This window comes from Taeniopygia guttata, chromosome 1 (genome assembly GCF_048771995.1).
Source record: "Taeniopygia guttata chromosome 1, bTaeGut7.mat, whole genome shotgun sequence".
Taxonomy (NCBI): domain Eukaryota; kingdom Metazoa; phylum Chordata; class Aves; order Passeriformes; family Estrildidae; genus Taeniopygia; species Taeniopygia guttata.
In genome coordinates this window covers 59,211,355-59,235,461 of record NC_133024.1, presented here as the reverse complement: position 1 = coordinate 59,235,461, position 24,107 = coordinate 59,211,355, and the positions used below count along the sequence as shown (strand labels likewise).

General features: G+C 44.2%; 1 long non-coding RNA gene across 2 annotated transcripts; it reads left to right on the top strand.

Moving 5' to 3' along the window:
* The first annotated feature begins 1,039 nt into the window (after positions 1 to 1,039).
* LOC115495129 (uncharacterized) lies at positions 1,040 to 23,862 on the top strand. Of its 2 annotated transcripts, none has more exons than XR_012055820.1 (3): positions 1,040 to 1,693; positions 6,594 to 6,766; positions 20,837 to 23,862. It is a non-coding gene; the product is annotated as an uncharacterized lncRNA (long non-coding RNA). The 2 variants fall into 2 exon arrangements; XR_012055821.1 differs by lacking the exon at positions 1,040 to 1,693 and adding an exon at positions 4,913 to 6,401.
* Positions 23,863 to 24,107: the final 245 nt, after the last annotated feature.

The following is a 24,107-nucleotide window of genomic DNA, read 5'->3' as shown; positions in this document are numbered from 1 at the left end:
GCTGTGCAAATCTCTGACTCCCTCCCTATCTGTCTACTCCCCTGTCTCCAGCAACCTCTGAACACATCTCAGCTCTGCCACACGGAGCAGAGAGGAGCAGGTCTCACAAACAGTTAATTCCCGACAGGTTTCATGAATATAACCTGCTCCCTAGTGAGCAGAGACAAGTAATCATGACAGCTCAAGGTGAGCTTACACCTCATTAGAAACCAGAGAAAGCACACAGGAGAGCCTCTTATAAGTGTTCCATCTGTGGGAAAAGTTTCAACCATGGCTCTCCATCAACATGAGATGCAAATCTTAGGTAGACACTGGTGCTAGACTATTGGTGCTATCTCTTTCTCCTATTGATTATAACTGTGGATATCCCCAAGACTTAAAATAAATGTTTAACTCTTTTTGACTGAATGTATTCTCAGCTTTTACATCTTCCAGGAGCAATGAGTGCTATTCGAATAAATTGCAGATATGACATTTCTTTTAGGTACCTGAGATCTACAGATTTCCTTGTAGCTCTTCCCATAAAGCAGCTGGGCTTAATTAGAGCATGATGCTCTTTATGGGCCAGCAGGCTAATTTGTAAATTAATTAGAAGTGCGTTGAAGGTAGTCTCCTGCCCCTTGGGAATGCTACAATTAATTGCTTCAAGGTGTTGAAACCTTGTCTCTGCCACACTGGGCTGGTTGACCCCTCTCTGGAGTCAAAAACATGTTAGAAAATTTATGTTCTCTCTCTACTCAGATCAGGGCATGGCCACTCCATGGCATCTATCTTTTTCACACTGGGATTCTGTGGAGTCCTCAGGATGAAGATACAGTGTCTTCAAAGCTTGGCCATCTTCTCAAGGACCCGGGCCACAGTGAGCTGCCCCATGCCAATCTTGCATTGCCCCTTGCACTGTCAAACGCCACATTTTTACCTCTTTTTCATCACCTTAACAGCATCATGAACTAAATGAAGCCCCTGAGGAGAAGATCCGTTGTCCTTGCCATCGTGCTTACACTGACCCTGGTGGTGTTTAATGTTGAACAAAAGTCACAATAGAAAGTTCTAAGATGGGAAAGTGGGTCCTGTAAATTAGAGGGAGAGACACATATGTGTTTCCCACAAAATTCAGCAGCTGGTATAACATTGCTAATGGGGGTGATATATTCATAGATATTTTGGCAGCTTCTCAAGGCAGTCTGATTTCAATTGCAATTGCTCAACTTGCCTTTTACTTTCCACTAATGTTTGTGCAAGGACTTTATTGCTCCTAGGAGCAGTATTGCAAAGGAACTTTGACACACCCACCTCTGGGCTGCTTGCTCCTAAAATGAAGTAAGGAAAATAAAATCAATCTATATTTCATTGGAAGCCCCATATGATTTATAGGATGAACCAACTTGTCAGGGACAGTCAGAACTGGCAAGTAATATATCATGTCTGAGATGGTGGATTACACGATTCAGCTGCTTGACTGAAACCCTCAAATATGCAGGAAAACATAGCTCTGGAGCCTGTTTAGGCAAGACATTAATTGAATAAGTCCAGAAATTCACACTATGTATACATTTGTCCCCACAGTGAGCAGAACCATGTGTTCATTCAATTTTCTTGGAGATGTGGCTTTGATTTACACAGAAGTGCTGAAATAACCCAGCAGCCTGAGAGAGCAGCAAAGCCCTGCAGATCAGAAGGGACATGGACCCTGGTAAGTCCAAAGGACTGATGGCAGTTCTTATCAGTTTCTTTCTGAAACAAGGCTCTGAAGAATTTTGCTTGGTCTTTTTGTGAACTAGCTGAGTGGCATGTGTTTTTGACAAGATGACCTATTTGATGCAGCAGTGTGCTTCTCTGGGAAGCCGTATCAGGATGTTATTTTCCACACCTTCTCTTTGGCCCTTGTACGGTTGTGTCCATGCATGCAATATACTTTGTGTTCCAGTCTTCTCTTGCATGTCTACCACACATCCTTGTTTCTACACTCTCACATAATCTATTTAAAGAGTGATATTTTTGGCTTTTAAGAGCGGTGTTAACAAAGATCAGATGCTGCCATCACTTAGGAAAGAGCTAGGTTTCCTTTGCCAGTTGTACTATGCACTGGTAAAAAAAAAAAAAAAAAATCCATCAGCGGACATTACAGTGAAGCTCTTGTATTTAGCAGGTGAAAAGCCAATACTCGACCTGTAGTGAGATTTGCTCATGGAAAACCCCTGGAAGCTGTTTTTAGCAGCAAGGCATTAGTCACCCTTGGAAGGCTGCTGGCTGCTCCATGCCTCTGGCTTGCGCTGTGCCACGCCGCGCCACGTGCGAGGAGTGCTTTGGATGCTGCACAGCGCTAGCAGCCACTCCCGCCTTGCCGCAGGTGTTGAGTTTGAGTGCACGGCTCCTGCTTATTTTAGGAAAACATGAGCTCACATTCCAGACTGCCTTCTTGGCAGCCAGGAGGTGTGGGCTGTGGTCCTTCCCTGTTCTGGGGGGCCAGGAGGGGTAAGGCTCCACATGTGCAAGGAGCATGTGGTGGGATTTCTGTCAAACAGATCTGGGGACGTGCGGTGGTCAGGAGACAAGGCAAGGGTGAGGAAGGGCTGAGAAAGGGATGTTTTCCATGTCAGATGGAGATCAGGCAAAGAGGAGACAGCAGAGCAGTGAAATCATGGAGAGAGGTCTGAGGATTGGAATCTGTTAGATCATTAGAAGTGGTGGATTAAGTCATGCTGCAGGAAGACTAAGGCAACTCCTAAAAAACTTAGGGAAAATACAGGTGATGAAGGAAGTAGTCAGTTTAATGGACTGGAAATCTGGCTTGCCTGCAGGGATGCCACCTCAGAGTGATGACTCTTCCTGGGAAAAAGAAAGGCAGCTGCTGCCTGCTTGATGGTTACTCATCCTCTCCAATCTCCAGTTCCCCCTGATCTCCAGCGCAGCTGGGCCAGCCAGGGAGGGGACTCTGGCTCAGTGCCCCAAGCTGAGTGCCAGATTGTCTGGCTAGTGGAGGAGAGGGAGGAAAGCCCCAGTTGAGGATGACACTGTGCTGGCTGTGCAGGCATTGGGATGTGCTTTGGCACGAGTTAACAGAGGCTCAGCCAGGTCCCTTCTCCCGGACCAGCCAGCCCTTTCCTTCCCCTGCAGCTGAGACCGGGATTTGCAGAGAATAAGGGCTGCTAATACACAGTGCCATTGCTTTATAAGGAAATGTCTTGAAATAATACAGCTTTTGTTGATGTCATTATTTTATGACAGCCTGAGAGTGTGTGGACCTTGAACTGGATAACCAGTTTTGGGAACACTTTTTTTGATGGAGGGTGTTAAACAAATATTAAAGTGTTAGAAAAGATACAGCATTTCATTTAGACACGTTGAAACACTTTGATGTTTCATGTGGTGCATTTTCAGGGCCTGGACACCCTTCATTCAAAATACCTAGAAAGTAAAATATGAAAAGTAGAACAGAAAAAAAGGGTTGAACAGAGGGTCTTGTTTGAAACAAGGTTGTTGGGAGAGATACACTGGCTGTCTCAGCTGCTAAATTTTCCCTTCAGTTTTTCTGCTGAGGCTCTCCTGGAGCAATGGAACAGTGGACTCTTAAATCTTGACAGAGGATCCTCCTGGTGCAGGGAAGGCTACTGGATATCCCCAAGATGAGCAGGTTGCTTAAGAGAGGCTTTAGTTGTGTTTTAACCAGGCAGGTCTCTCTGTACAGGGCCAAAAGCATGTGGGAAGGCACAGTGCAGCTGAGAATCTCGCTCCTCTGTTTCCATTTTGTGGCTTCTGCAATAACCTTTCCAAGGAACCTTATAAACCCCTAAGTAGTGAGGTTTTTAAAACACTGCTGTTATGGTAATAGTTTAGTTCTGCCTCCTTTGTTATGTGTTAATGGTGCCCTTCTTTAGGCCTACTAATAAAAGGAACTTAAACCTCAATGTGAAAGTCCTTGTAAAGTTACAAATCAAACACATTTGTGCTGGTTCTCCCCGATGTACAAGACACTGGGTGGCTGCTGCACTGGGGGTAAGTGTCAGACTTGAGCCAGGGAGCTTGCCAGGTCAGCTCTGCATTCGGGATCACTGCTTCTAGCTACAGGGCAGAGCTGGAAAGGAGTGTTTGACATAGCAAAAGGTCTCTTAAATGAGAGGGGAAGGGGTGGGAAAACTTCAGACAATTTAGAGATAATGAAGACTATTACATCTGGAATCTGGATATAATGATTCATAACTTGTATTGCACTTGGATCATCTTTTTAATATAACTTTTGAATCAACCAGGTGGAGTAAATTCATGTGGAATTTATCTCCCTGCAAGTGAATTATGCTGGCTTTTTCACAGGTCTATGGAAAACTCTCAGTTACAGCCTTTAATTCTCTGTACTGCCATTTTAAAAAGTAGGAAAAGGGATGTATCTGATTTACCCAAACTGTCCAGGGTGTCACCTACATACTGTGCAGACAGCCCCGTCCTCAAGGGCTTGAGTCCTGTTACCTTTGTATGGAGGTGATGACTGCATGTAGGCTGGTAGAGTCTGGGCATTTTTGGAGAAAGCTATGGTTCACATGACATCTTGACAAGCCTCCTAGCTTTATTTATTTCCTATTGTTTCTGTGAGCAATTGCCTACTGGGAAAAATCTATAGGTGAGTGGGAAGTGTGGACTGATTTCTGAAGAAAAGTACAGTGGAAAAAAGAGTAAGGTAGAATTTAGACAGATATAGAAAATATAAAAATAATGCCAACTCTTTCTTTCCTATTGCCAAGACAGTGTGACTTTATAAATAGTAAGAGTGTGGATTTCTGTAAGTCATTAAGAGGTGGTAGTTTGGCTCACCTAATCTTGTTTTTTTTGTGCTTTTGTACAAAAGCAAGGACTGTCCCCAGTGAATGCCACGGAGGTCAACTCTACTTGTCACTAAGTACCCTCAGAAAAGATGAAGTCTCAAGATAACTTTTTAAGACAGACAGGATCTTGCTGTGGAAATCCTTGGAGCTTCTGAGAGCTGACAGGTTTCCATATGCCATCCCCTGGGGAGCAGATAAAGTAGGGGTGGTCTCAGTCTTTGTATTCATGGATGGGAGATCAGTTTTGACCCCTGATGATGTTACAAACCCTCAGGAAATGTTAAAGTAGAGGTGCTCATGCTGGTGTTCTGGGATGATGGGGCTTGAGTCTGGTATTAAGCCCTTCCTTGTGCATCACACAGTGTGGCAGCCCTGGGGACCTGCTGCTTTATGTGTTTGGGTATGATGAGGTGTATGTTCCCAAGGACCAGCCAGGCAAAACTTGGAACGGGCTTTAGGGCCAAATCCAGCCCATCAGTCCTCATTGGAACCATGCTGGTGAAGCTGTGTGAGGTCATAGACCTGGTTCCTCTCTGAGATGGAAAGGATGTGCCCACCTGGATCATGAAATGAGCTGCTGGAGACAGAACCCAGTTCCCACATATGCTGTGCTTTTCTTAGGGTGTCAGAAGAAATTAAAACTTTCAAAAATGGGACAGAAAGATAAAAAAAGAGAAATTATTTTTGTAGTTGGGAAAAGGCAGAGAAAATAAGAGAGATACCTTGAATGGATCTTTATTTTTGCTGCCAGTGGTCCCAGGATGAAGGCAGGATCCTTATTTTTACACCCATCTGGTTTCTACCACAGGATACAGCAGCTGACAGGTTTCCACCAGCAGGGTTAGAGTCTGTTAAAGCAGCATTTTCTCATGGAAAATGTATTCTGCCGGAACATTTTTGGCTAACTTTCGGCACGAACACGAAAGGCTCTGACAGCCGTGCTACGGTTACTTCATCCATTAACAGCACAGAGGCTCTGGAGGGGGCTGAAGACACAGCCCCAACTCTCTGTGGTGATGCTGAACACGGGCTGCCCTGTCTGCAGCTCTGGCCACCCCAAATGGCAGCGGTGGGGAAAGCTCTGGGCGCTGGCAGCAGGTGGGGCTCGGCTGAGTGGTGATGGTTCCATCTACCCCCACGGGCCCTGCTCCGTATTCTGACTTTCAGCCTTGTTCTAATCCGACTGATGGAGTGGCCAGAGATGCTGACGGGATTAGAGCTCAGCAGAATGACGAAGCACTTGGGATTTGCCTTCGTGCAGATCCCCGCAGCGCAGCAAAGGGAAATGGCTGCTTCTGATTTACAAGCTGCAAGAATTTTGCACTGAGGCGGAGTGTTTTCTCCACAGTCTGTAGCCACAGCTCGGCCTGGCATGTTTTTGACGGTGTCTAATAGGTTGTGCGTGGTCTCAGGCACTGGGGTATCATTGTGGAGCTGGCGGGTGTTGGGCTCTGCTTCCCATACGATCTGGCAAGTGCCAGTTCTGTGGGCACCTCTCTTCTCTCCCCCAACCCCATGAGAACTGACAGAACTCCTCTTGGGGTGCCCAGCTCCGAGGGGATGACGGTCTGGGCTCCTTGGCAGGTATGTATCACCCAGTGCTCGCTGACTGCTAGGTGGATTTGCACCATTTTTGAATTTCATTAATTGCACTTAAAGACTCCAATTATTTTCCCCACATGCAAAAATTAAAAAAAAAGAAAAAAAAAAAGAAAAAAAAAAAAAAGAAAAACGAAAGCAAAGCATTTCTACACGTCCTGATTGCTTTGTTTACAGGAACTGCGTCTCAAAACGCTCCAGGCTGAAGCACCGGTGCTGCTAATAGAGTAAATTGCAAGTACATCGCTGCAATCATCCCCGCCGCTTTCACAGGAACCGAGCACTCCCTCTTGAGTAAGCCTCCGATTTTAAGCCCTGAAAGAGCAGCTTGACACCCTGTGACCTGCCTGGTAATGTTCCTAATCCACCTCTTTATAAATACACGCTCCCGAGGGGGCGGTGGGGCCGCGGGGGAGGATGGCAGTGCGGCGGGCAGGATCTCGCAGCCTCGCCTTGTGCTGTGCTTGCGGGAAGCTGATGAAGGTGGTCACAGGCTAAGTGGATTAAACCCGGGGAACGTCAGCTCAAAAATAGGAGCTGCAGCCTGACATAAAGATCTTGAGAAGTGAGAGGATTTGCTGGTGACCGGCGCCAGGCCCCCAGAGGAAGTGAGGGAGGGTCGGGTCTCGTCGGAATTTCCTATGTTGGCTGTGGACACGGTCTGGAGATGCCCGTGGGATTCTCAGGGTATGGCTCTGCCTGGCTCCGAGCCCTGCAGCTTACACGCATCCCTGCAAGATGCAGCTGGTGAAGCAAAATCAAAACAAGCTCCTCCGGGGGACTGGCTGCCAGGACCGGGTGCTCCCTCCTCCTCCTCCTCTTCTGCTTTCAGCTGAAACAGAGTGGGATTTTTCCCGCTAATCAGAGCCTACCGGGTATCAGGGCTTGGTTGGGCATGGCACTGCCTGACGCCAAACTCTCTTCCAGAAGGATAGCAACACCTGGAGTTAAAAATAACACGAAGACACATTAATTTAAAAATAAAATAAAATAACCGTTACAATAAGGAAGAGTTAAAAGTAGGATTTAGAACTACAAATAAAGTAATAAGAATTAGCCTCCTCTCCTTGCGCCTCCCCAAACTTTTTATTCCTTCTTTTCTTCATGCAGAGAATGATGTTCTTCATGGCAGTGGCTGGTTTTGCCTTCTGTCTTGTGCAGTGAGAGGGCAACTCCAGTCTTTGCTGATCATAGCAATACCCAAGCTAATGACAGTTCTTGCTCCTCTATAATAGCTGACCCTCTTTAACTGCTTCTTTTGCTTTCATCCCATTTATTTGCTTCACATAGAGTGGTGTTAAACCTGTCTTTAAAAAGTAGTTGCCCTTGTAATCTGAAATATGTGTGGATTGACTGTTGGATAACTCAAATGCAGCTCCATGGTGTGTTGACCAAATAGTAGAAAAAAGAAACTCTTAAAAGAACCCCAAACAACTCTTTGGCTCAATATAATCATATTAATGATTTTAGGTTTGAAGCTACTTAGTAGGGAAGATGGACAAATTAAAGCATGATGTGGGGGGTAGTGACTCTTTGAAACTCAATATGATTACAATAACAAGCATATCTTGCTTTTTATAATTTTCCTAGATTTAAGTACCCAAAGGAAGCCCTATTGGGTTTCACACACATAGGCTTTGCGCTAAAAAATGGCAGCTCTGATCCCCCATCTGTCTTTTTAGGTTAGTTTGTCTCTTTGTCCTAATACTGCAGGAGTTAACAGCTTAAGGATGGAAACATGTCTGAAAGTCTCCAGGAAGATAATACTTGGGAAGACAGGTTTAAGCTAAATAAGAAAGCAGATTTCATCAGCCTTCTTGGAAACAACCTGTCCAGAGACTTGTGATCCATTTCTAAATTTGGCCTTTGCATTTTCCACATACAGGAAGTGATGAAAACGGCAGCAGTAATCCCTGGTGAGTTTGGACACGCACATCAGAGAGTGAATGCCTTTGTTTGTTTAGGACTGCTGTAAGTTGGGTGTTGTAAACATGACTCATGACAAGTTTAATTAAGACAAAAAACATGGGAAATGTAGCAGAAGGTCATGCATCTTTCTTCACAGTTTTGGCAGCTGAAGACTTTGCTGAGAGATTTGAATGTGCTGCACCAGCACAAATATGAATACAGGTTTTATACTGATTTTCTCTTTCCCAAAATTATTTTTACCCTTGTTTTTTTGGATGGTGCTAAAACAGTCTGAATAGAAGAACCTGACCTAATGCATAAGCACATTAACTTGTGGCAAGCCAAACTGTAGCTGATGAAAATAAAAGATGTGGTGAACATATGATAAAACTCCTAGTCAATTTGGTCCTGCCCCAACAATGAAAAATTTACTCCTGGATGAATCTGACTAAATGTATTAGACCCTCAAATACACACTTGTCAATGCAGAACCTGCCTGTTTCTCAGATTTTCAAATACACATTTGGTGTTCAGATGAGCACACTTGCTGATGGAGCGAGAATTTGTTCCAAACTAAGCTTCATGTCTCTGCAGATGTGTGGAGCTTCAGATTTTGGTTCAGACAAGTTTCTTCCTGAAACAGCTTATATGGAGAACAAAATAGTCCTTATGAGTTGGAAGCTACAGGCACAGTGTTCTTGAAAAGATAGTAATGATACCCTTTTTTGCAGAGTGGATAACAAATTCAGACGGTGGGTGTTGACCTAAAGTTTTGTTCATGGAGGCACTTCTGGGAACTTCTGACCTATTCAAAAATCTCAGTGATGCCCAGCCACTACATAGTGCTTAATGCCTTACAAATAACAACATATGTTGGGATGATCTGCCTTAACATTGTCTACTTGTAAGCTGAGCATCCAGTTAAGTTTGTCAGTTGCACTCTTCCTATTAAAAAAATGAGAAAAAGAGGCAGGAAGGAATATCTGAAAGGAATTCATCCCGTGTCTGCAGTAGGTGCCTATTTCTAACCAGTGAAGCCAGGCAAGGGAGCCCTGGTGATTAGCAGAGACTGCCAACCCAACTAACTTCATTAAATTAAATTAATCCCAGCCTCAGAGACAGGAGTACTTTTGCCAAAACACTCCTTCACATGCAGGACTTGTAAAAGCATGCTTCTTCAGGACTTTAGACAAGTTCTTAACCAATTTCAAAGGTCTATTATCAAATAAAATTCTCTTGAGGATTTTTGAGGTCCAAGAAGAGCAGATTCATACTGGTGTGGGCAAAACCCTCTAGGCATGTGAAATAGATTAGCTGGGAAAGATTTAAAAATGTAAGATTTTTAGGTTAACACAGCCTCTCGATTTTCTTATGAATTTTTTTCTTATGATTTTTTCTTATGAACTGGGTTCTAAAGAAAGTTTAAGTCACAGGACTTGCAGAGTCTATGCCAGGATTCAGAAGTATTTTAAAATGCATCTATATGGAAATCTCCAAGTAATTACACAAATAATGCCGATATGTCTTTGAAAAACTACGCCGCAATATCTACCTTCTCATTCTCTTTAATATAAGCAGCAAAAAAACAAGTAATTTCAGATTGTCTGCTGGCATCCATGATTAAAACATGCCATTCACATAAAGCAAATATTTACATTTGAGTGAAGGTTTTGCATAGCTTACTGTCGAAAATATATATTTTAGATCATTCTGGTTATGTGTATGGATAGATTTATCAAAGGTCTCTCAATTAAATCCTTTCCCTTTCCCTTTCCCTTTCCCTTTCCCTTTCCCTTTCCCTTTCCCTGATTTTTGTATGAAGATGTTTTGCATTCATATTAAGTGTGTTTGCAGACCAGAAATGCATGCACAGTGTGAATTTCTGGAGAAACTAATGGTGGGCAATTTTACCATCATTTTGAAATCCTGAGTGCTCTGTTTTTCAGAGAGGAGCCTGGATAGGGCAGTTATTTACAGGGACAGAAAAACATTGCAGACATAGAAAATGAAGCCCCACTCTGTTGTGCAAAATTCCTGTAAAAGCATAAAGGCTCTGAAAATCAGCGATGGGGAAAGGCCCTTCCTCCGGGAGCAACACAGGCAGCAAAAGTGAATGCTCCCAGCCATTGCAAAATGAGGGTACATGTCAGTAATATCCTCCAGTCACCCCTGTTGCAAGCTGTTGCACTGGGAACACTGCAGTGGGATTAAACAATTCTCTGGAATGGATTAACCAAGGCATGGCTGCAGCCCTGTGCAGATCCCTCGGCTGGTTTGGTGTTCCTGCCCTTTGTGCACCACGGCTCCGCAGCAGCTCTTGCCAGGCAGGTTTTGCTCCCTGGGCACAGCATTTCAGCACCCAAGAGGATTTGTGGACCTGGGTGGTTTTGTCGAAGTCCTGTGTCCCTGTCTGGCTTGGGATGTACGTCAGGAAGCTCAGAATCCTGCAGGGTCCTGTCCCAACAGCCTGGCTGCAGCAAGTGAACTGACCAGCACTGACTCATTAGCCTAATCAACCTGAGTGTCCTACTCATTCCTCTCAAAGCTCCTGCAAAACCCAGAGTTAAAGGACAGAAGAGCTCTGTAATGAAAGGGGAAGTATCATATTTTACTACCAGATTTGAGAAAAATCCTATTCATAGCTCTTCTGGGACCATAAGCTTCTGAAACATATTTTGTCTTGAAAGCTGAACCAAGGATGCAAGTAAGAATGACACGACTTCTGTGGAATCTTTGTTTGCAAGAGGCAGAAGGGAGAAATGTGTATAATCAAAACAAGAAAAAAAAATTGTTCAAATACTAAGGCAAGAGGACAGAAGTAGATTTGGTTTCACTCTTTAATTTTAATTTTTTAAAGTGACTATGTGTTGGGTATCATTTCTTTGTTTGTTTGGTTGGGTTTTTTTTTCCAGTAGAATATGCCATTTAAGGATAAGAAGAAATTCTGGATGATCAAAAGAAGCAGAAACAGATTCCACTCTCAGTACCATTCTCAGATCAGAATGGTACCACCAGTAGTTCTGGTCAGATTGGTGTGCTCTCCTGTGCATTTAATTCAAGTGGAATGATAAAAACTAATGCAGAATGAACTCTGAGGCTCCTGCTGAGTCAGCTGAGGCAAAACTCCCCTTTTAGATAAGGAAATTTTACCTGAATAAGAGCTCAACATAGACTATAACATCTGGTCATGAAATCCCCAGCTAAGCTGGTAAGAAACCAAAATCCAGACAGACAAGTAAAATAGGATTTCCAACCTCCATAGTTATTCACATCCTACTAATGAGCTCTGGCATCTGTGGCAGAATTGTTAGAGGGGTATTGATCTCCTGCAAAATTTGGTGTGTAATAGTGATTTGCAGACATATAGAGAATATTGAATCCTCCTCCCTTGTTATTTCCCAGTGGGCTGATCACTTGGGGAGTACTGGAAATGCAGATGGCATTTCCATTTCTCCTTTTCATCCATCAAGTGGTTATTTGATGGTCCATCCAATCAGTATGACTGTTTTTTTTTTTCCTCCCTTTTCACAAAAAAATATTATTGAATGTTGGTATTTGACACAGCCATATATTATAAAGCAAAGGTTTAATGAAGGAAACTGGTTGTAAACAGGCCCTTGATCCCGAGTAGAATGAAAGCAATTTCGTTTTTGGTAATTTTAAAAATAGCCAGTGCTGTTAAACATATTTGTATTTCAATACATATTTTTCCTGGTCTTTTAAATGTCACTGCCTCCTCTACTGAGAGTGTTACAACCTGCATCTGCAGGCAGGACTGTGTGGCAGCTTTCCAAGAAGAACAGTCGTGAGCACACCTGTACCACATTTCCCAGTGGGAGTTAGATGTGCTCTTACCAGCTGATGGCACCTTCAGCCAGAGCAGGGAGCAAACCCCAGAGCACCATTTCAGATCCAGCATTTCTGCCTGACCCATCAGGATCAGAGCCTCCCAGGAGACTCCCTTGGGATCTCACACACATCTTAGAAGAAAAGTAAGTTGTGCTGTCCTCAGGGAAGACCACTGCTGTCTTTTGCTGAGGACTGCTCATGCCATTACAGTCTGGAGCAGGGAACTGGATTCAGTGAGTTTGTGTTGTATGCCTGACCTCTTCCCCTTCTTTGGGAAAGCTACCCAAATTTGGCCGAGTAGTAAATGTCTATATAAAAAAAAAAAATCCACCCCTACATGATTCATGGAGACTTCTGACTCCAGAGCAGGATTTCAGCAGTAAAGATTAAGCAGGAGACCACGTGCTGGAGAAGAAAACAAGATATTGAATAGCTGCTCATTAATCAAGTGCTGGGAACAGAGTGAGAGGGCTACAGCAGTAAAATGTTGCAGGCAATTCTTACAATTAAAGGCTGTTTCAGGATGCAAATGTAGAGGGAGGTGGGGGAGTGAAGTGATATTACACAAGCAACCTTAATTTACACATGCCTTACTTCTTGAGTGCTCAACTTGGCAATTCTGCTGCTGCTCTATGGGCACAAGAGTGTTTTTTTTTTTTCTATTGTACAGAGTGTTTTGCTGCCTTTCAGTTCCCTGTATTTCTCTGGCTTTAAAAGATGTGGAATATTTGTGACTGCCTTGTGCTGTGATGATGTGATTGCAGAGCTCTTTTCAGCTCAGTGGAAGAAATGAAAGGTTGGGCTCACTGCGAGCAGTTGCTAAGAAAGCAAGCAAGCAAGCCTATTTTAAGCGGCTCTACAGAAGCACATACTGCCTTGATTGGTTATTGATTCCAGTTTCATTATGGAGAAAGCACATTTTTAGCCACAAACATGGGCAGGCACATGTTGAGCTGCAAGTATGAAAACTGTAAGATTCTGCTGCAGGCTGCACTGAGCCCAGGCAGCCAAAAAGCTGAGGACTCACATTTCCCACTCTAGCAAATGGCACCAGTCTCTTGAGAAAAGTTTTCTTGGCTCCTTCAGCTATATTGAGCTTGGGATTCAATTCAGTTGGGAGTCAGTTGTGACTTGGATCTTGAAGGCTGTCCCTAGACTGGCAGATGAAACAAAGCCTCAGACTGTTTTGAGCATTGGAGCGTGACTTCTATTCTGCAAAACTCTTGGACTGGTCCAGGGAGTGGTGGAGTCTGCACGAATTACTGCCCTCCCCAACAGTGCTGAGACATGCGAGCCTTTGAGAAGGTGCTACAGGCCCTTCTGTGCAGGATGGCTTTGGTGTCAGACAACATGCATGGGCATGTTCAGTGTTCTAGGAAGTGGTAGGTACACTCAGATGAAGAGAGGACTCTGTATATATGTAAACATGGGCAGCCATACTTCCCAGAAATACACAGCAAGGTAATGCCTTACAAATCTGTGTGGATTTCAGTAGGTCCATGAAGGGAGGAAACTTGTACATGCTGCCTCGGAGTGCATGAAAGGAAGAGATGTTGGGGCTGCTTTTACCTCAGCTAAGCCAAAATAGAGGTTTGTGGCAATTCAGGATTAGCCAAGGGCAGGAAGAACTTGAGCATGGAACAGGAACAATCCTGAGGACACTGGGCTTTTGATATACCCTTTCTTCAGAGCTGTGCCAGTTTAGTCATTAGCTGAGAATAAATAACAACAAAGTACCTCCCTGAATCAATGTTTGTAAGAACAGAGCCCAAGGTCAGTCACATTTAAAAAGAACACTTTTTCCCCTGAAGAAAGCCAGAGTCTGTGAAAATGAAAGACTTGGAAACTGTTAGCTGTTTCCTGAAGGCTTTTCTCATTCCTTCTCATGCAAGTTAACGTGTGCTTTGCCTGGATGGAAGTGGGTATTTCTTTTTTTTTCAGAAGTATTGGAGATATCTTATTTTCCTTTTGAAGGAAGGTTCAAGACCTTGCAAAGATTCTCGGTTTTTTGGCCTGAAAAAACTGAAATGTGGTCATGTGTGTGGGCTGCAAAATCATCTATTTGGGCCTGTTTGAGAGGATGCTTGAGACAGAAACCCCACAGCAATGAGAGAAGAGAAAGGAGTCCTCTCAGTGCCTGTTGGCACTGGACTGCTACTGACACAGTTGTTTCTGAAATTTCTGTACTGACCTGTGGATCTGAATGATTATCCATCCAAATTCTGATAATCCATTTGTCATCAGCAGGACTCTGGCCAAAGTCTGCAGTGACAGTTGTCTGGCCTGAAGACCCAGGTTTTCCTTTTAAGGTTGGCTGGAGAAAGGGCAGGTTATTGCTAGAAATTTTTCCTATTTAGGGCTGGGTTATGGTCTAAATGCACATCTTGATTCATATTTCACCAGTGTAAGCCAGCATCATCTCTCATTAAAGTTTATTTAATATATTTGACCAGTTGATCAATCTTCCTCTTTGGTTCAATGAATATTAATCATGTATATAAAATCAAACTATTTCAAAATAAGAGATTTGGAGCCATTCTCCCCAGCCACAGCACACAGCTCTGTAATGACCAATGGAGACTTCAGAGACATATCAAGCCTCTGCTCTCACTCAACTCAAAAGTTTGAGCCTGGACTTCTCCCACACTCTTTGTTGGGTCCCAAGCAAAGGAGTATCTTTTCTTGGTCTAGCCTTGTGGTTTCAGTCCAACCCGCTGCATTTTGATGACTGTCTCTGTGTTTCTCAGTCAGGACTTGAACCTGGCCTCCCAGGTGGCAGGCTAGTTTGGAGCTCTGTTTTTCGGTGCTGTTCCCCAGGATAGTAGATTTGGTTTGGAGAGAACTGGTTGAAGTGACTGAAGCAGAGCTAGGAGCTGAGAACTGTTGCTGGATTCCAGGACCTCTGCACTTTCCTAGTCCTCGGAAGGCAAGGAATGAACTTGGCATTCTCAGCTCCCCTCAGGCCTTGTATGGGGGTAGCCTGATTTCTGGTCTGAGGACTGACAATTCTCTAGGCAGCAGTGGGATGAGGAAGAGCAGGGGATTGCAGTGCTAGCATGGAAATGGGGGCTTGTTTCTTGGTGTCTGGCCTTGGCACTATGATAGTTAATTCTATGCTCAAACACATCTGTGTTCTGGAGTCTTCTTTCCCTTGAAGAAGTAAGAGGATAGATTTTATATCAGGAATATGATGCTGTTTGGTAATGAGATGGAACAACTTGCTTGCACCATGCCGATCACTATAAATAAAGGAATTCAGACCATTGTTTTCGTTTTTAATGTACCATAACTTTGACTTCTAGAAGTGCTTCATTTATGAGGAAAACAGGATAAAATTTAACATCTCATGTTTCTCAATACTTTACTAGCAGAAAATAAATTTCCAAAAGTAAGCCAAGACCACATCAAAATCATATCAAACCATGTCCATTTCTGCTTAATGATGCATCTTTGTATAGATCAGTTAGCACAAACACTTGTTCATTCATCCTTTTGCTAACCACTCAACCAGAAAAATATAACTGACATTTAAATGGTGCAGGAGGAGAGACAGGCAGGTTAGCCAGGCTGAAGATAGAGCCAGTAATTTCACAGTGTAACATGAAGGCTCTCAAACACCCTATGAATGAATTGAGGCTGAACTAGAAGACATGGATTTTACTAAGGTTAATAACAGCTGACAGCTTGACCTATTACTGCAGTTTACTGTACCAGCATCAGTCCCAGGCTCTGTTTGTCTTCTTTCTCTGTCTAAGGACAGTGATGAGAGAGTTGAGTGCCCATGGATAAAAATCAGGGGAGAATGCCAACAAGGCAGCTGTCCTGGTGAGAGTCTCTTACAGACCACCCGACAAGGGTGAAGAGGCAGGTGAAATATTCTGTAAGCAGCGGGGGGAAGTCTCACAATCTCTGGCCTTCATTCTTGCGGAGCACTTCAACTTATCAGACATCTGCTGGAAATACAGCACAGCATACAGAAAAGAGTCCAGGAGGTTCCTGGAGTATGTGGAAGATAACTTGGTGACAGAACTGGTGAGGAACCCAGCAAGCAGAGCTGCACCACTGGACCTGCCCTTTGAGAACTGGGAAGGGCTGGTGGGTGATGTGATGGTCACTGTAAGGCAGCCTGGGAAACAGTGACCATGAAATAACCCAGGTTTTTGTTCTTGGGAAAGTAAGGAAGGTGGTCAGCAGAACTGCAACCCTGGACTTCTGGAGGGCTGACTTTGGCCTGTTTAGGACACTGGTTGAGAGAGTGTTGTGGCGTGTTTTTCTTTGATTCAACATTTGTTCAGTGTCTGTTCACCACCCCCCCCCCCAATCTCCTCCCTTCCTCAGTTGTCAGTCTTCCCAGGCTCTTCCCTAACCCCCTCCTCTCCAAGTTGTCAATCCTCCCTTTCCCTGCCCCTTTCCCCAGAACATTCCCTGTCACTCCTCCCAGCCTCCTCCCCTGCTTCCAGAGCATTCCCTGTCTGTTTAGTGAGGCTCAACACCCTATTGGTTACTTTGTGTTACTCCACTCCCCTGTTTCCCCGACAGGTTTGTGATATCTTAGTCCCTCCTTAGACTCCTCCCCAGCCCTACTCTCATTGGTTGCTGTTCCTAAACCCCTCCTCTTGAGTTCCGGTATAAAACCTTTGTTCACCCTCCCCGGGGGGTCTTGGGGCTCACTGAATAAAACCATCCTGTTCACCCCCAAGTCCCGCGTTGCCTCCGTCTGTCCCCGCGCTGACAACTGGGACAGCAGAGCTTCGCAGGGGGAGAGGCCGCCCGTTCTCTTCCCTCTCGCCACCCAGCACGCCACTGCTCGGGGTATCGCGGTGAGAGGAGCTGACCGCGATACAACAAGAGAGTACCTTGGGAGGCAGTCCTGAAGGGAAAAAGGGTCCAGGAAGGCTGGACATTCTTCAAGAAGAAAATCGTAGAAGTGCAGAAGCAGGTTGTCCCCATATACTGAAAAATGAGTCAGTGGGGAAGAAGAAGCTTGGATGAACAGAGAGCTTTGGCTGAAACTCAGGAAAAAAATGGGGAGTTTATGACCTTTGGAAGAAGGGGCAGGCAATTCAGGAGGAGTACGAGGCTGTTGTTAGGTTATGCAGGGAGAAAATTAGAAGGGCTAAAGCCAAGCTAGAACTTGTTCTGGCTACTGACATAAAAGCAATAAAAATGTTTCTGTCAATTCATCAGCAACACAAGGAAGGCTAAGGACAATCTCCATCCTCATGGAGGATGGCTCATGGCTTGGACAGGTGCATTGTTTGCTGGGTAAAAACTGGTTGGATGACTGGACCCAGAGAATGGTGGATAGAGTTAAATCCAGCTGATGGCTGGTCACAAGTGGTGTCCCCAGGGCTCAGTTTTGGAGCTAGTCCTGTTTAATTTCTTTATCAAGAACCTGGGTAAGTGGATTGAGTGCACCCTCAGTCAATTTTCACAGGACACCAAGTTGTGTGAGATTGTTGATTTGCTGAGGGGCAGGAAGGCTCTGCAGAGCGATCTGGGTGAGCTGGATCAATGGGCCTAGGCCATTTGTATGAAGTACAGCAAGGTGGAGTGCCAGGTCCTGCCCTTGGGTCACAACAACCCCATGCAGTGCTACAGGCTGGGGACAGAGTGGCTGGAAGGCTGCCCTTTGGAAAAGGATCTGGAGGTGATGGTCAACAGCAGCTGAACATGAGCCAGAGTGTGCCCAGGTGGCCAAGAGGACCAATGACATCCTGGCCTGCATCAGCAGCGGTGTGGCCAGTAGGACTCAGGCAGTGATCATCCCCTGTACTCTGCACTTGTGAGGCCACACCTCAACCCTTTGTCCTATTCTGGGCCCCTCACTACAAGACAGACAATGAGGTGTTGGAGCAAGTCAAGAGAATGGTTGGAGCACACATCTTATGAGAAGCAGTTGAGGAAGCTAGGATAGTTTAATCTGGAGAAAAGGGGGCTTATGGGGAACCTTATCACTCTCTATGACTATCTGAGGTTGTAGAAAATGAGACGTTCTCTTCCCTCAAGTAACAAGTGGTGGAAGAGGTAACAGCCTCAAGGTGTGTCAGGCAAGATTTAGATTGGATATTAGGAAAAATTATTCACTGAGAGGATTATCAAACACTGGAAAAGCTGTGCAAGGAAGTGGTGGAGTCCCCATCCTTGGATGTATTTAAAGAACATGGAGGATGTGGCACTTAGGGACATGGTTATTGTTGGCCTTGGTAGTGTTGGGGTAATGTTTGAGCTCGATGGCATTTTCCTACTTAAATGATTCTATGATTCTGAATATCCAATGCTGGATTTAGCCTCTGTACAGAGTTGGGAAGTACCATCAATTGAATGTTGCTGCCCAGCTCTGGTCCCCACTGCTGGGTGTACCCAGGCACATGGTTGGGACATCTCCACCTGGCTCCCCTGGGTCCCTCACCCATGCTCTTGGAAGCACAGGGCTCATGCTGATGGTGGAGTTAATGGGGCGTGAGTGAATATTGAGGTTTGTCATGTGGATATTATAGCTTGTGAGTATGTTTGCCAGCTGCTTCTATGACCTGGAGTTAGACTCTGTCTACAGGGGTCCATTAGGAGACTTTTCATGCTGTATTTATTCTTGGAGAAAAGACATTGAAACAACATGACCCGAAACAGACTAGCAAATCTGAAAACTATGGAGTAAATTACCACAGGGAAAAAGCCTTCTCTGCTCAGTGGCTGCCTGGTAATGATGCTTTCTTGCTCTTCTGTTTGTTCTGACCTAGTGTCTGTTTGCAAGAAGCATAAGGCCAGTGGCAAAAGTACCTCTCACAAGAACCAATAGGCTTCAGGTGTGGATTTCACAGTTGTTATCGCTGTCTGTTATCACCATGCAGCTTAATGAGGCACAAGCCAGAGCAGCTTGAAGTCTCAGGTGATTTGTATTTGCAATGCATTTTGAAGGCCATGTCTTGACCTCTGGGTGAGGGTTGAAGGCACACACCAACCCTGCCAGGTGGAACCTGAAAAGTGATCCTTACAATTGTTGTCTCTATAGAAGTCATCAGACTGAACCAGACTGACAGAGTGGAGAGGAAAGGGTAGGAAGGTACAGGCTGAGGGCAATGCTCATATGGACACCATTCCTCTTCTGTACCAGGGCTGGGCCTCTTTATCTAGGACAGTACGTGCACCAGGAGAGCCATGCAGAAGAGTCAGACCTCCAAAGCTGAGGAAGAAATAAGGATTTTGTCATGAAACAGATCTAAGCATAGTCATGTGTGGCTGGTAATATGTGGAAGATCCTGATGCTGGGAATCTTGTCTATCTAGGTTGTAGTTTCCAAAACACAATTGCAGTTAAAATGTTCAGCAGTGGTGTTGCAAAGGTGTGGAAGGCTGAGGTGCTATGTGTAGGATTCATTGTGCCACTCACTGGCAATCCAATGAGTCTGAGGTTCTCCTTACCATCCATGGAAAGCAACGTTCATTTAGCTGAGCTTACCTTAGGATGTGATGGCTTTCTCTATGGAAGTACCTCTTTCTCCTTCTCAATTAGAAAAATATCCTAGAAACATCTTGCGCTGACCTGTACATGTTTCCTATAAATGTCTAAGTGGGACCAGATGGTTCCTACCACCCATGTAGAAAGGAAACCACCAATTTGAGCTACAAATAGGAACAATGGCTGCTGGTCCTTGGCTTGTTCTGTTGATCCTGCCATGGAGCTGGTCTTGGCTTTCCAAATTGTAGCAGAAGTGCAACTGGCAACAACTCGGTGATTTTTCTTTATTACTTGATACCAGGTTGTGCTAAGCAAAAACTGCTGATGTTAAGGGATATTCTGGGTGACTTGTACAGGTATTTTTCACTCTTGAAGACTGGTAGGCAGACGTTTGATCCCTCTCCTAGAATTATTTGCTTCCTCTGTTGTACACAAAAATGAGTTGGCTTGCTTCTGTTTGAGTCTGCACAATGTTAGAATACAAGGCCAGCAGTGCAAAACTCGGTGCTTTTGCTGTCCTGCCTCCTTTCCTGTTAGTTTCAGCAATATTTCAGCTCCATGCTTGTGCCTGCATGCTCACTCTGATCTGGGATTCCTGTCAGCTGCTACAGCCGTGTCCGAATGCCAGCTGGGATGTGTAGGTGCAGTGATAGGATGATGCTCTTTTTGACATTTTGCAGAAGATGAAAGCAACTTCTTGGTGATCCCTCAGCCTCTTCAGGAGCTTAATGTTAATGGGCTTACCCCAAAGGCAAAGATCTTTTCCATCTCCCATTTTCTTGGATTTTGGGATCTCATGGGTTTCTGTGAGATGTGTGGGCATTTGGCACTTCAGATTAACAAGCTCTGTTCCTGCCAAAGCAGATATTTGCTGGCACACAGTGTGTCCACATGGGAAGAACTGCTTCCAGAAATCATGCTCTCAGAAGCCTCAACCCTGTGCTGGGAGTTCCTGCGACTGGATCAGGCTTTGCATTTATTTATGGGCTAGAAGAATAGTTGATTTTAGTCAGACCCTCTATGAGCATGAAGAAAAACAAAGCTGAACATCTCCTTCCAATGTTACCAACTGGTCCTATTGTACAGTGGTTTTGTCAGCAAGTTATTTAAGATCTTAATCCCTTTCAGCTATTAGGGGGAACTCTGAGGTAGAGTGAGACTGGAAAGAGATTTTCATTTGGATTTTCTTTTTATTTTTTCTCTAGTGCTGTAACCTGATGAAGAGGCAATGGCATTTCACAATGTGTACTCCATTCACTGCTACCTGCTTAAAATGTGGAAGGTGGAGGAGTAAGAAGAAAAGACTCCTTTAAATCTGTAGAGGAACTCTGGTGCCTGTAAGGGCTATTTAAAGAAGTAAAACCACTTTATCTTGTTAATCTATTTCTGCATTGTAACTTATGCTGCCATTCACAAAGTGTCAGAAAGCTATTGTAAACCCTTGTATAAACCCACCCTGTAGACTTGAGGGGCTCGAGTCCCTGGCTCTGCCAGCCCTAGAATATTGGTGATAGGATAATAGCAAGTTTCACTCTTAGAAGTTTTTTTGGAGGGGCTAATGCACAAGAGGAAGAATGTTAATGATTCCTAAAAGACCACCTACTTAGCTGCTAGCAATAGGCAATCTCTAGCATGTGCATCCTGGTAGAGGTGAATTCTGAAAAGAGATGTGAAATACAAGCTAGGAGCTTTTGCAAATTATTTTTTCAAGGCACTCCATGAAATGCTACATCAGTGAGATATCTGAGAAGAAAGCCCAGGCTGGGAAATTGCTTCAGAGCTGCAGCTGGAGGAAAGTTACCATTTCTTTGGGCATTGCCACTCATGAGAAGGAAAGCCAGTTGGACAGTTCAGGAGGATAATGTGCTGGGAGCAACACGGGAATAGACAGAATAATGACATAAAGGAAAGATGCTTGAGGACAGGTTCTGTCTCAGCTAACACTAAACATTTAGTCATCTAGGCTCTCTTTGTGGTCAGCAGAGCATGGCACTTTGAAGCCATGATTCATCTGACCTATTTTGGGCACTACCCCACCTAGGATGAGGTGAATTGCACTTTATCCATGCCTGTTTCTTCCTCTTGGTACTGAGAGAGCTTCAGGCACATAGCCTAGATACAGACATCTGTATTTTAGACACGTCAGGGGAGGTGAGAAATATCCTCCTTTGCACACGGAGTGGGACTGTGAGAGAGGACGTGGATGGCCACATGGCACCCTGTGAATCTGGGACTGCATCCAGCCACCCTCTGCCCTTGTCTTCAGGAGAGATGAGGAACCAGAACAGGAGGATGGAAACCAAAAAAGGAAGAGAGAGGAAAGAGAACAGGGAGCTCTGTTTCAGCCATGTTGTTTCAGCTCTCATTTAATGCTCCTGCAAGGAATATGAGAGATGAAGGCTGAGGAGAATAACACAATAAATTAGAAATGGGAAAATGTGTGTTACAAGTTTTGCTAAGATGTGAACTTCTTCATGAACAACCAACATTATTATAACTATCAACTAAAAAAGGAACAGTGACATTTTATTATTATAATTTTGATCTAAAATTGCATTCTAAAATCTTTATGGACTATCTTAAACTTGCTGAAATGTATATTTTGTGCTGAAAATTGGGTTTTGCATGAGTGGAAAAAAAGAAAGCTTTTGTGATGACTGCAGCACAAATTTCTGTGAATGGCTTTTTAAGCTGCATTGCCAGAAATGTCATGAATCTGCTCAGAACTCCAAGGAAGGGAAGTGGTTTGAAATTCCTAACACTGCTCTTTCAGCCAGAATAGCCATTTTGGGTGTACTTCACATGAAGCATGGCTTCAGGGCTTGATATGTCTCCATGCTGGGCCCTGTATTGTGCCAAGGAACTTCTCAGTGTTTAACAAATAATAATAGATATAAGCTGTGTAAGCATATGTGAATCGTCATGTTATAATTTCACGTGTAGAAAAATGATCTCATAGGCACATAGGAAATAGAGCAGATGGTAAAATGTGTGTTGGACTACACTCAGGCTGAAGACTAAGTCTCCTAGACAATAAAAGCACAAATGCTGGATGGTCCCCTCCAGCCATGCACACGAAGAAGTACTGCCTTGTAAACTGAGATGGGGGAGCACAGATCAAAACAGATTAAGAGGCCACCTTTGATCTGTTGTTTTCTCCTATTACTGCAAGTTGCAGCACTGTGATCTGTCATTCCCTGTGTGGATATTCAAAGGTGTGTGTGCATGGACAGCCCTCAGCTGGGTTACTGGGAGATGAATACCCAGCTGCATTATTCCAGTTTTGAACATGTGCAATTCCACCCATTTCAGAGGTATTTCACCTGCAGTGAAACAGTCTCACGAAGGTGTTTCTTAATGAAGTCTTATAGCTTAACCCTGCTTTTTTCCTCCAGAGATCATCCTTGCTGGAGATAGATGACTCCTAGTGCACACTCCTGTTTCAAGGCATGAGTTTCTCTCAGAGACTAGGGCCAAGCTGCAGCCCTGAGCAATAACAAGGGAAGCTGAGAAAATCGGGAATAACCATGAACTGGCTGAGTTCAAAATTTCTGCTGGAAGAGGAAAACTGAGAAATGGGGCCATGCCAGACTGCAAGGAAGTTTTCCTCTGTATACTAGCAAAAGAGATACCAGCAGAGCACTGTAAAAGCAAACTACAGCAAACAAAGCCTCTTCCCAACATATTTCTCACCAGAAAGCTTGTAGGTAAACAAAAGCTGCACATACCAGGTCTGTTATAAAAGTATGCTAAGCAGGAATATTTCTTCAATTATATCAGTGTAAACATTCTGAGTGCGGATCTGGCCAGTTAGTAGCCCTTGATTGATGTACAATATTAGATCCTGTGTCAGGAGAAAAATTACCTTTTGCTGTCATGTCAGATTTTTTTTCCTTCTTTGTCTTTGCTACAAGATGCCTGATGGGCTATTCTGGAGCGTCAAATACAAATCATCAGAGTGCTCTATTGGATAAACGTCTCTATGTTGGGTAGATCACGTGCTTCGGAGACCAAATCAGCTCAGCTCACACCTATCCACTGGCAACTTCCATTCAATGGCAGTGGCTTTGGCACAGTAATCCAGGATTTCATGGCAGAATTCAAGAAAATTTTGCCACAGAGCTGGAGGAAATATGATTTGAAAATGGAAGGATGGGCAGTGAAAATTTTGTATTGGAATGTTGAGATATCAATGCTGAGATGCATTGGAGTAATAATATCTACGATTTGGGTTTGGGGTTTTCTTGTTTTATTGTTTGTGTTTGTTTGCTGGGTTTTGCCCATTTGTTTTTTTTTTTTTATGAACAGTTAATCTGTTAGTAGGCTAATAAGTTAGTTCAAAGCACTGAACCGTGAAGTTCCCTCAGTGTCTAGATCCTCTCTTTTCCATTCACCTTAGTGTGAATTTTAGGGAAATGCCTTTGAATCTCTCTTCTCAAAAGTAATCCAGACCTAAGTGTGTCTGCTTACATGATT